Below are 12587 nucleotides of genomic sequence, written 5' to 3' on the forward strand. Positions count from 1 at the left end.
GAGGAGATATAGGAGGAGATATGGAGTAATAGGAGGATATAGGAGGATATATGGAGTAATAGGAGGAGATATAGGGATATATGGAGTAATAGGAGGAGATATAGGAGGATATATGGAGTAATAGGAGGAGATATAGGGAGGATATATGGAGTAATAGGAGGAGATATAGGAGATATATGGGTAATAGGATGGAGATATAGGAGGATATATGGAGTAATAGGAGGAGATATAGGAGGATATATGGGTAATAGGAGGAGATATAGGAGGATATATGGAGTATTAGGAGGAGATATAGGAGGATATATGGAGTAATAGGAGGAGATATAGGGAGATATATGAGTAATAGGAGGATTATAGGAGGATATATGGAGTAATAGGAGGAGATATAGGGGGATATATGGAGTAATAGGAAGAGATATAGGGGGATATATGGAGTAATAGGATGAGATATAGGGGGATATAATGGAGTAATAGGAGGAGATATAGGAGGATATATGGAGTATAGGAGAAGATATAGGGGGATATATGGAGTAATAGGAAGAGATATAGGGGGATATATGGAGTAATAGGAAGAGATATAGGAGGATATACGGAGTAATAGGAGAGATATAGGAGGATATATGGGGTTAATAGGAGGAGATATAGAGAGGATATATGGAGTAATAGGAGGAGATATAGGGGGATATGGAGTAATAGGAGGAGATATTAGGGGTATATGGAGTAATAGGAGGAGATATAGAAGGAGTATATGGAGTAATAGGAGGAGATATAGGGGGATATAGATGGAGGAGATATAGGAGGATACGAGTATGGGATAGTAGGATATATGGAGTAATAGGAGAGATATAGGAGGATATATGGAGTAATAGGAGGAGATATAGGGGGATATATGGAGGTAATAGGGGAGTATAGGAGGATATATGGGGTAATAGGAGGAGATATAGGGGATATATGGGGTAATAGGAGGAGATATGGGAGGATATATGGAGTAATAGGGGGAGATATAGGAGGATTTATGGAGTAATAGGAGGAGATAGGGAGGATATATGGAGTAATAGGGGGAGATATAGGAGGATTTATGGGGTAATAGGAGGAGATATACGAGGATATATGGGGTAATAGGAGGAGATATAGGGGGATATTTGTAGTAATATGAGGAGATATAGGAGGATATATGGAGTAATAGGAGGAGATATAGGAGGATTATGGGTTATAGGAGGAGTATAGGAGGATATATGAGTAATAGGAGGAGATTTAGGGGATTAATGGTGATATTGGAGAATAGGAGGATAGGATATATGGGGTAATAGGAGAGATAGGGAGGATATATGGAGTAATAGAGGAGATATAGGAGGATATATGGGGTAATAGGAGGAGATATAGGAGGATATATGGGGTAATAGGAGGAGATATAGGGAGATATATGGGGTAATAGGAGGAGATATAGGGGGGGATATATGGAGTAATAGGAGGGATATAGGAGGATATATGGGGTAATAGGAGGAGATATAGGAGGTATATGGAGTAATAGGAGGAGATATAGGAGGATATATGGAGTAATAGGAGGAGATATAGGAGGATATATGGAGTAATAGGAGGAGATATAGGGGGATATATGGGGTAATAGGAGGAGATATAGGAGGATATATGGGTAATAGGAGGAGATATAGGAGGATATATGTAGTAATAGGAGGAGATATAGGGAGGATATATGGAGTAATAGGAGGAGATATAGGGGGGATATATGGAGTAATAGGGGAGATATAGGAGGATATATGGAGTAATAGGAGGAGATATAGGAGGATATATGGGGTAATAGGAGGAGATATAGGAGGATATATGGAGTAATGGAGGAGATATAGGAGGATATATGGAGTAATAGGAGGAGATATAGGGAGGATATATGGAGTAATAGGAGGAGATATAGGAGGATATATGGAGTAATAGGAGGATATAGGGAGGATATATGAGTAATAGGAGGAGATATTGGTGAGATATATGGGGTAATAGGAGAGATATAGGAGGATATATGGAGTAATAGGGGGGATATAGGGGATATATGGGGTAATAGGAGGAGATATAGGTGGATATATGGAGTAATAGGAGGAGATATAGGAGGATATATGGGAGTAATAGGAGGAGATATAGGGAGGATATATGGAGTAATAGGAGGAGATATAGGAGGATATATGGAGTAATAGGAGGAGATATAGGGGGATATTATGGAGTAATAGAGAGATATAGGGGATATATGGAGTAATAGGATGAGATATAGGGGATATATGGAGTAATAGGAGGAGATATAGGAGGATATATGGAGTAATAGGAGGAAGATATAGGGGATATATGGAGTATGGAAGGATATAGGGGGATATATGGAGTAATAGGAAGAGATATAGGAGGGATATAGGAGTAATAGGAAGAGATATAGGAGGATTACGGAGTAATAGGAAGAGATATAGGGGGATATATGGAGTAATAGGAGGAGATATAGGAGGATATATGGAGTAATAGGAGGAGATATAGGGAGGATATAGGAGTAATAGGAAGCAGTTATAGGGGATATATGGAGTAATAGGAGGAGATATAGGGGATACGGGTAATAGGAGGAGATATAGGAGGATATATGGAGTAATAGGAGGAGATATAGGGAGGATATATGGAGTAATTGGAGGAGATATAGGAAGATATGGAGTAATAGGGGGAGATATAGGAGGATATATGGGTAATAGAGGAGATATAGGAGGATATATGGAGTAATAGGAGGAGATATAGGTGGATATATGGGGTAATAGGAGGAGATATAGGAGGATATATGGAGTAATAGGAGGAGATATAGGGGGATATATGGAGTAATAGGAGGAGATATAGGGGATATATGGAGTAATAGGAGATATAGGAGGATTTATGGAGTAATAGGAGGAGATATAGGAGGATATATGGAGTATAGGAGGAGATATAGAGAGGATATATGGAGTTAATAGGAGGAGATATAGGGGGATATAGGAGTAATAGGAGGAGATATAGGGAGGATATATGGGGTAATAGGAGGAGATATAGGAGGATATATGGAGTAATAGGAGGAAATATAGGGAGGATATATGGAGTAATAGGGGGAGATATATGGAGTAATAGGAGGAGATATAGGAGGATATTTGGGGTAATAGGGGGAGATATAGAGGATATATGGAGTAATAGGAGATATAGGGGGATATATGGAGTAATAGGAGGAGATATAGGAGATATATGGAGTAATAGGAGGGATATAGGAGGATATATGAGTAATAGGTGAGATATAGGGGGATATATGGGGTAATAGGAGGAGATATAGGGAGATATGGGGTAATTGGGGGAGATATAGGGAGGATATATGGAGTAATAGGAGGAGATATAGGAGGATATATGGCGTAATAGGAGGAGATATAGGGGGATATATGGAGTAATAGGGGGAGATATAGGAGGATATTGGAGTAATAGGGGGAGATATAGGAGGATATAGGAGTATTAGGAGATATAGGGGGATATATGGAGTAATAGGAGGAGATTTAGGAGGATATATGGCGTAATAGGAGGAGATATAGGGGATATATGAGTAATAGGAGGAGATATAGGGGATATATGGCGTAAAGGAGGAGATATAGGGGATTATGGAGTAATAGGGGAGATATAGGAGGATATATGGAGTAATAGGGGGAGATATAGGAGGATATATGGAGTAATAGGAGGAGATATAGGGGGATATATGGAGTAATAGGGGAGATTAGGAGGATTATGGAGTAATAGGAGGGATATAGGGGATATATGGAGTAATAGGGGGAGATATAGGAGGATATATGGAGTAATAGGGGAGATATAGGAGGATATATGGAGTATAGGAGGAGATATAGGGGGATATATGGAGTAATAGGGGGAGATATAGGGAGGATATATGGAGTAATAGGAGGAGATATAGGGGATATATGGAGTAATAGGAGGAGATATAGGGGGATATATGGAGAAATAGGAGGAGATATAGGGAGGATATATGGAGTAATAGGGGGAGATATAGGGAGGATATATGGAGTAATAGGGGAGATATAGAGAGAGGATATATGGAGTAATAGGAGGAGATATAGGGGATATATGGAGTAATAGGAGGAGATATAGGAGGATACATGGAGTAATAGGGGAGATATAGGGAGGATATATGGAGTTATAGGAGGAGATATAGGGAGGATATATGGAGTAATAGGAGGAGATATAGGAGGATATATGGAGTAATAGGCGGAGATATAGGAGGATATATGGAGTAATAGGGGGAGATATAGGGAGGTTATATGGAGTAATAGGAGGGGATATAGGGAGGATATATGGAGTAATAGGGGGAGATATAGGAGGATATATGGAGTAATAGGAGGAGATATAGGGGATATATGGAGTAATAGGAGGAGATATAGGAGGATATATGGAGTAATAGGCGGAGATATAGAGGATATATGGAGTAATAGGGGGAGATATAGGGAGGATATATGGAGTAATAGGAGGGGATATAGGGAGGATATATGGAGTAATAGGGGAGATATAGGGAGGATATATGGAGTAATTGGAGGAGATATAGGGGATATATGGAGTAATAGGAGGAGATATAGGAGGATATATGGAGTAATAGGAGGAGATATAGGAGGATATATGGAGTAATAGGAGGAGATATAGGGAGGATATATGGAGTAATAGGGGGAGATATAGGAGGATATATGGAGTAATAGGAGGAGATATAGGAGGATATATGGAGTAATAGGAGGAGATATAGGGAGGATATATGGAGTAATAGGAAGAGATATAGGGGATATATGGAGTAATAGGAGGAGATATAGGAGGATATATGGAGTAATAGGAGGAGATATAGGGAGGATATATGGAGTAATAGGGGGAGATATAGGGAGGATATATGGAGTAATAGGAGGAGATATAGGGGATATATGGAGTAATGGAGGAGATATAGGGGGGATATATGGAGTAATAGGGGGAGTATAGGGAGGATATATGGAGTAATAGGAGGAGATATAGGGGATATATGGAGTAATAGGAGGAGATATAGGAGGATATATGGAGTAATAGGAGGAGATATAGGAGGATATATGGAGTAATAGGAGGAGATATAGGAGGATATATGGAGTAATAGGAGGAGATATAGGGAGGATATATGGAGTAATAGGGGGAGATATAGGGGGGATATATGGAGTAATAGGAGGAGATATAGAAGGATATATGGAGTAATAGGGGAGATATAGGGGGGATATATGGGGTAATAGGGGGAGATATAGGAGGATATATGGAGTAATAGGAGGAGATATAGGGAGGATATATGGAGTAATAGGGGGAGATATAGGGGGGATATATGGGGTAATAGGGGGAGATATAGGAGGATATATGGAGTAATAGGAGGAGATATAGGGAGGATATATGGAGTAATAGGAGGAGATATAGGGAGGATATATGGAGTAATAGGAGGAGATATAGGAGGATATATGGAGTAATAGGAGGAGATATAGGGGGATATATGGAGTAATAGGGGGAGATATAGGAGGATATATGGAGTAATAGGAGGAGATATAGGGAGGATATATGGAGTAATAGGAGGAGATATAGGGAGGATATATGGGGTAATAGGAGGAGATATAGGGGATATATGGAGTAATAGGAGGAGATATAGGGGGGATATATGGAGAATGAAAACCCATCCAAGTTCCTCCAAGGCTGTGATTCTACCTGTTGCTACTTAATAAAAGCACAATATTTTGGAATTACCCATCCCAGGCTCAGTCTTCTATAGTGGGAGGAATGGTATGATGTTGGTATGATGCTATTACACAATTTTTTGTGGCAACATTAATAAATCACTATATGGTTGCCACTGTGCAGCTGTATTTTCATTCACAGTACGGTGCTATTATTTATTATTCAGACATTGTCTGAGCATAGTATTATGTTGGTATTATTATTATTCAGTCAAAGTTTGGAGTTTTTATTTTAGATCAATATGTGGTGTTATTCCTGTACCTTATGGCGGTATTGTTTAGTAAACAAATGTAAGAAAAACATAATTTTTTCTTGTTATTTGCCATGTCCATTTTCATGGTAAGTTGGTTTAATAGGCAGCCTTCCTCAGAGCATGACCCATCGTTTAAATAAGATTTTTGGGTTATACATGTATTTTTTTCTCAAATTCTTGGTAACTCTTTCTTTTTTTTTTTTGCATCACTTTATTAAAAAAAATGAAATTAGCCATCTTGCAGTTTTCACTCTGGCCATGGCGTCTATTTCATACTCGTACTGATTGTCCTTTTAGGAGGAGTTTTCAGTAGGCTCCTTATCATCAGAGGCAGCATTACAATCTGCAGAAGTCACAGGCAGGACACCGTACACACACCGGCAGTCACAGGCAGGACACCGTACACACACCGGCAGTCACAGGCAGGACACCGTTCACACCGGCAGTCACAGGCAGGGCACCGTTCACACCGGCAATCACAGGCAGGGCACCGTTCACACCGGCGGTCACAGGCAGGACACCGTTCACACACCGGCAATCACAGGCAGGACACCGTTCACACCGGCGGTCACAGGCAGGACACCGTTCACACCGGCGGTCACAGGCAGGGCACCGTACACACACCGGCAGTCACAGGCAGGGCACCGTTCACACCGGCAGTCACAGGCAGGACACCGTTCACACACCGGCAATCACAGGCAGGATACCGTTCACACCGGCAGTCACAGGCAGGACACCGTTCACACACCGGCAATCATAGGCAGGATACCGTTCACACCGGCAGTCACAGGCAGGGCACCGTTCACACACCGGCAGTCACAGGCAGGGCACCGTTCACACCGGCAGTCACAGGCAGGACACCGTTCACACCGGCAGTCACAGGCAGGACACCGTTCACACCGGCGGTCACAGGCAGGGCACCGTTCACACCGGCAGTCACAGGCAGGACACCGTTCACACCGGCAGTCACAGGCAGGACACCGTTCACACCGGCAGTCACAGGCAGGACACCGTTCACACACCGGCGGTCACAGGCAGGACACCGTTCACACCGGCGGTCACAGGCAGGACACCGTTCACACCGGCGGTCACAGGCAGGGCACCGTTCACACCGGCAGTCACAGGCAGGACACCGTTCACACACCGGCGGTCACAGGCAGGACACCGTTCACACACCGGCGGTCACAGGCAGGACACCGTTCACACCGGCGGTCACAGGCAGGGCACCGTTCACACCGGCAGTCACAGGCAGGACACCGTACACACACCGGCAGTCACAGGCAGGACACCGTTCACACCGGCAGTCACAGGCAGGCAGGGCCGGACTGGCCATAGGGCACTTCTGGCAAATGCCAGAAGGGCCAGTGCCAGTGGTGGGCCGCTCAATCCGCCGCCCCCGCCGTCGCATTCAACTATACCGGCGTATAGACGCCGGTACAGTTGAATGCAATGATGGAGGAGAGAGCGTCTACAGACGCTCCTCTCCCATCATTCCCCGCTCTGCCTCTGACACTGCGGGTGCGCGATGATGGCACCTGCTGTGTCCCGGGCAGACTGCAGCTGCTGAGACAGGAGCAGGAACCAGGAAGCAACGCTGGGCACGAGGAGAGGTGAGGAGAGTTTTTTTTTTTTCTGGACTGTGGGGCCATTCTCGGAGGAGGTGAGGGGAGGAAGAGAAGAGATGTGGGCTGTATATAGTTCTCTGTGGGCTGTGCTCTGTGCTGTATACTGCTGTGGGCTGTATATAGTTCTCTGTGGGCTGTGCTCTGTGCTGTATACTGCTGTGGGCTGTATATAGTTCTCTGTGGGCTGTGCTCTGTGCTGTATACTGCTGTGGGCTGTATATAGTTCTCTGTGGGCTGTGCTCTGTGCTGTATACTGCTGTGGGCTGTATATAGTTCTCTGTGGGCTGTGCTCTGTGCTGTATACTGCTCTGTGCTGTATAGTTCTCTGTGGGCTGTGCTCTGTGCTGTATACTACTGTGGGCTGTATATAGTTCTCTGTGGGCTGTGCTCTGTGCTGTATACTGCTGTGGGCTGTATATAGCTCTCTGTGGGCTGTGCTCTGTGCTGTATACTGCTGTGGTCTGTATATAGTTCTCTGTGGGCTGTGCTCTGTGCTGTATACTACTGTGGGCTGTATATAGTTCTCTGTGGGCTGTGCTCTGTGCTGTATACTGCTGTGGGCTGTATATAGTTCTCTGTGGGCTGTGCTCTGTGCTGTATACTGCTGTGGGCTGTATATAGTTCTCTGTGGGCTGTGCTCTGTGCTGTATACTGCTGTGGGCTGTATATAGTTCTCTGTGGGCTGTGCTCTGTGCTGTATACTGCTGTGGGCTGTATATAGTTCTCTGTGGGCTGTGCTCTGTGCTGTATACTGCTGTGGGCTGTATATAGTTCTCTGTGGGCTGTGCTCTGTGCTGTATACTGCTGTGGGCTGTATATAGTTCTCTGTGGGCTGTGCTCTGTGCTGTATACTACTGTGGGCTGTATATAGTTCTCTGTGGGCTGTGCTCTGTGCTGTATACTGCTGTGGGCTGTATATAGTTCTCTGTGGGCTGTGCTCTGTGCTGTATACTACTGTGGGCTGTATATAGTTCTCTGTGGGCTGTGCTCTGTGTTGTATACTGCTGTGTGCTCTGTGCTATATATAGTTCTCTGTGGGCTGTGCTCTGTGCTGTATACTGCTGTGGGCTGTATATAGTTCTCTGTGGGCTGTGCTCTGTGCTGTATACTGCTGTGTGCTCTGTGCTATATATAGTTCTCTGTGGGCTGTGCTCTGTGCTGTATACTGCTGTGGGCTGTATATAGCTCTCTGTGGGCTGTGTTCTGTGCTGTACACTACTGTGGGCTGTATATAGTTCTCTGTGGGCTGTGCTCTGTGCTGTATACTGCTGTGGGCTGTATATAGCTCTCTGTGGGCTGTGCTCTGTGCTGTATACTACTGTGTGCTCTGTGCTATATATAGTTCTCTGTGGGCTGTGCTCTGTGCTGTATACTGCTGTGGGCTGTATATAGCTCTCTGTGGGCTGTGCTCTGTGCTGTATACTACTGTGTGCTGTATATAGCTCTCTGTGGGCTGTGCTCTGTGCTGTATACTACTGTGTGCTCTGTGCTATATATAGTTCTCTGTGGGCTGTGCTCTGTGCTGTATACTGCTGTGGGCTGTATATAGTTCTCTGTGGGCTGTGCTCTGTGCTGTATATAGTTCTCTGTGGGCTGTGCTCTGTGCTGTATACTACTGTGGGCTGTATATAGTTATCTGTGGGCTGTGCTCTGTGCTGTATGCTACTGTGGGCTGTATATAGTTCTCTGTGGGCTGTGCTCTGTGCTGTATATAGTTCTCTGTGGGCTGTGCTCTGTGCTGTATACTGCTGTGGGCTGTATATAGTTCTCTGTGGGCTGTGCTCTGTGCTGTATACTACTGTGGGCTGTATATAGTTCTCTGTGGGCTGTGCTCTGTGCTGTATACTGCTGTGGGCTGTATATAGTTCTCTGTGGGCTGTGCTCTGTGCTGTATACTGCTGTGTGCTCTGTGCTATATATAGTTCTCTGTGGGCTGTGCTCTGTGCTGTATACTGCTGTGGGCTGTATATAGCTCTCTGTGGGCTGTGTTCTGTGCTGTATACTACTGTGGGCTGTATATAGTTCTCTGTGGGCTGTGCTCTGTGCTGTATACTGCTGTGGGCTGTATATAGCTCTCTGTGGGCTGTGCTCTGTGCTGTATACTACTGTGTGCTCTGTGCTATATATAGTTCTCTGTGGGCTGTGCTCTGTGCTGTATACTGCTGTGGGCTGTATATAGCTCTCTGTGGGCTGTGCTCTGTGCTGTATACTACTGTGTGCTCTGTGCTATATATAGTTCTCTGTGGGCTGTGCTCTGTGCTGTATACTGCTGTGGGCTGTATATAGTTCTCTGTGGGCTGTGCTCTGTGCTGTATACTGCTGTGGGCTGTATATAGCTCTCTGTGGGCTGTGCTCTGTGCTGTATACTACTGTGTGCTCTGTGCTATATATAGTTCTCTGTGGGCTGTGCTCTGTGCTGTATACTGCTGTGGGCTGTATATAGTTCTCTGTGGGCTGTGCTCTGTGCTGTATACTGCTGTGGGCTGTATATAGCTCTCTGTGGGCTGTGCTCTGTGCTGTATACTACTGTGTGCTCTGTGCTATATATAGTTCTCTGTGGGCTGTGCTCTGTGCTGTATACTGCTGTGGGCTTATATAGCTCTCTGTGGGCTGTGCTCTGTGCTGTATACTACTGTGTGCTCTGTGCTATATATAGTTCTCTGTGGGCTGTGCTCTGTGCTGTATACTGCTGTGGGCTGTATATAGTTCTCTGTGGGCTGTGCTCTGTGCTGTATACTGCTGTGGGCTGTATATAGTTCTCTGTGGGCTGTGCTCTGTGCTGTATACTACTGTGGGCTGTATATAGCTCTCTGTGGGCTGTGCTCTGTGCTGTATACTACTGTGGGCTGTATATAGTTATCTGTGGGCTGTGCTCTGTGCTGTATGCTACTGTGGGCTGTATATAGTTCTCTGTGGGCTGTGCTCTGTGCTGTATATAGTTCTCTGTGGGCTGTGCTCTGTGCTGTATACTACTGTGGGCTGTATATAGTTCTCTGTGGGCTGTGCTCTGTGCTGTATACTACTGTGTGCTGTATATAGTTCTCTGTGGGCTGTGCTGTATATAGCACTCTGTGGGCTGTGCTGTATATAGTACTCTGTGGGCTGTGCTGTATATAGTACTCTGTGGGCTGTGCTGTATATAGTACTCTGTGGGCTGTGCTGTGTATAGTACTCTGTGGGCTGTGCTGTATATAGTACTCTGTGGGCTGTGCTGTATATAGTACTCTCTGGGCTGTGCTGTATATAGTACTCTCTGGGCTGTGCTGTATAGTACTCTCTGGGCTGTGCTTTATATAGTACTCTGGGCTGTGCTGTATATAGTACTCTGGGCTGTGCTTTATATAGTTCTCTGTGGGCTGTGCTGTATATAGTTCTCTGTGGGCTGTGCTGTATATAGTTCTCTGTGGGCTGTGCTGTATATATTACTTTGTGGGCTGTGCTGTATATATTACTTTGTGGGCTGTGCTGTATATATTACTCTGTGGGCTGTGCTGTATACTACTGTGTGGACTGTGCTGTATACTTCTACGTGGGCTGTGCTGTATACTACTGTGTGGTCTGTGCTGTATACTACTGTGTGGTCTGTGCTGAATACTGCTGTGTGGGCTGTGTTATCTACTACGCGAGCTGTGCTATAGTATGCAGGCTGTGCTGTATACTATGCGGTTTGTGCTATATAATATGCGGGCTTTGCTATATACTATGGGGAGTATATTATATTCTATGGGGGAGGCCATGTTATGTACTATGTGGCTGTGTTATATACTATTGTGGGGGTATATTATATTCTATGGGGGAGGCTGCGTTATATACTATGGGGGGCTGCATTATATTCTATGGGGGGCTACATTATATATTATGGGGAGGTGGGCTGTATTATATTCTATGGGGGTTACATACTCTGGGGTGGCTGCATTATACTCTGTGGGGTGGCTGCATTATACTCTGGGGTGGCTGCATTATACTCTGGGGTGGCTGCATTATACTCTGGGGTGGCTGCATTATACTCTGGGGTGGCTGCATTATACTATATGTGGGCTGCATTATACTGTATCGAGGACTATGGGGAATACGTTATACTATATGAAGAACTATGGGGTGCATTATACTATGGGAAGTGAATTGTACTACATGGATGACTGTGGCGGTGCATTATACTATATGGAGCACTATGAGGATTGTATTATGCTATATGGAGGACTATGAGGATTGTATTATGCTATATGGAGGACTATGAGGAGTGTATTATACTATGTGGAGGACTGAGCAGTGTATTTTAATATATGGAGGACTATAGGGAGTGTATTATACTATATGGAGGACTATGGAGCACATTATAATATATGGAGGACTATGGGGTGTATTTTACTAAACAAGTAAAATGCTGCATATTCGGATTGTTTTTGCTGGAACAAAAAGCCTTGTTGTCAGCAGCACATTGCCAGTGTAAACTGTAGATGTGCTGCTGAAAACATGATACTGTATGGTGATCTATTAGTGATCGTTCTGTCTCATCATTATTCCTCAGCTGGTGGAAAGAGGCCGGGAAACAAGCGTTGAACAACTTCAGTATTGTCGATCAAACTCGTTTAGCGGCCTGAACTCAGCGCACGTAAATACAACAGAAAGGCTTCTGTGTGATGTGCAATATGTTAGCATTTGGGGACCCATTTTAAACTTTGCCTAGGGCCCCACTTTGCCTAAAACCGGCCCTGCCTACAAGTGTACAAAGATATTATACAGTCACCATGTGACAAGTGGGCCTGTGTAACTTCAAATGCCAGGGCTGAATTTTAGTCCCAGTCCGGCCCTGCAGGCAGGGCACCGTTCACACCGGCGGTCACAGGCAGGGCACCGTTCACACCGGCGGTCACAGGCAGGGCACCGTTCACACCGGCAGTCCCAGGCAGGACACCGGCAGTCCCATCTCC

This window comes from Ranitomeya variabilis, chromosome 5, assembly GCF_051348905.1.
Source record: "Ranitomeya variabilis isolate aRanVar5 chromosome 5, aRanVar5.hap1, whole genome shotgun sequence".
Lineage (NCBI taxonomy): Eukaryota > Metazoa > Chordata > Amphibia > Anura > Dendrobatidae > Ranitomeya > Ranitomeya variabilis.